General features: G+C 55.1%; 1 pseudogene; it reads left to right on the forward strand.

The window, feature by feature from the left end:
• The window catches only part of LOC102254546, a 7,239-nt pseudogene extending 6,405 nt beyond the window's left edge, over positions 1-834 (forward strand).
• The last annotated feature ends 501 nt before the right edge of the window (positions 835-1,335 follow it).

Raw genomic sequence — 1,335 nt, forward strand, 5'->3', positions numbered from 1 at the left:
TGTAATACTCTTTGTAATACTTTAAGAAATAAAACAAAATTAAATTTAAAAAAAAAGAAAAGAAAAGAAAAGAAAAGCGCTCAGGGTCTTGAGGAGAGGCGAGGCCCCGGGACCACAGCCTGGACTGAGGCTGATGTAAATCCGAAGGCCTCCCTCTCGCAATGCCCACCTCACCGAAAAGATCAGCCTCCTTCGGCAGGCGTGTAACCACAAGCGGCTTCGGAAAGGAGCCAACGAGGCCGCCAAAACCCTCAGAGGCACCTCCGTGTTCCTTGTGATGGCTGCCTACACAGAGCCCCGGACCCTGCCCCTCCCGCTGCTGCGTGAAGGCAAGAATGTGCTCTACGTGTTGGTGCGCTCCAAGCAGGCGCTGGGGCGGCCTGTGGGGTCCCCAGGCCTGTCCTCACCTGCTCTGTCACCATCAAAGAAGGCTTCCCACTGAGCAGCAGATCCAGCCCAGCCAGCAGCCCACTGAAAGGCTCTGGTCTAAACCGGTGGCCTCTGCCATGCTCCCCCGCCCCTGGGTGTGCATCAGATGGTCTGTGTCAGCATGTAGGGCTCCAGCTGCCTTCTATTGTAGTAGTACATCTGGTTTTTATATTAAACAAAAGCACTCAGCTTGTTGTGAATGGGGCACTTAGGCGTTTTTCTTTTTCTCTTCTTCTCGAAACAGGAATGAACTGCTCAGATTTGGACGAAATGCTGGTGGTGGGGAGAGCAGTTAGTGCAGCCTCAGAGGCCAAGGTCAGCTCAACACAAGACGTCTTCCTCCATCGGGGCTGCCCACTTGGCTTTGGAAGCAGCTCAGTGCTGGACGTGGTTCCCCCTCACTAGGATGTTGCAAGAATACAGTCTCCTTCCCCGTCTTCCCCCGCTCTCCCCACCCCTGTCCATGGCCCTGGCACCTTCACTTCTCGCCAACATCCCCACAGGATCTTTTTGTTGTTAATCCTCACATGAGGAGATTTTTTCCATTGCTTGTGGGAGGGAGGGATGGAGGGATGGAGGGAGAGAGATGACAGGGGGCAGGGGAGGGGAGCAAACGCGTAACCCAGGTACGTGCCCTTGACTGGAAATCAAACCTGAGACCCTTTGGTGGGTCTGATGCTCTAACCACTGAGGGCACCCCAGCCCCCCTCCTGCCAGGGCCAGGAGGCGCTCCTGGTCTGCCCGCAGCCGCTGGCTGTCCTCTGCTTCCCCACTTAGAATTGGTTACCAAGAGCCTTTCTAGGTGGAGAAAAAGGCCGAGGCAACAAGTACGCAAAAGCGGGCACCCCGATTGCTGATCCCACAGACAAATCCTTTCTTGCCATGCTCACTTCACACTCTGCACAC

The sequence above is a fragment of the Myotis brandtii genome, unplaced genomic scaffold (genome assembly GCF_000412655.1).
Source record: "Myotis brandtii unplaced genomic scaffold, ASM41265v1 scaffold1510, whole genome shotgun sequence".
In the NCBI taxonomy this organism is placed as follows: domain Eukaryota; kingdom Metazoa; phylum Chordata; class Mammalia; order Chiroptera; family Vespertilionidae; genus Myotis; species Myotis brandtii.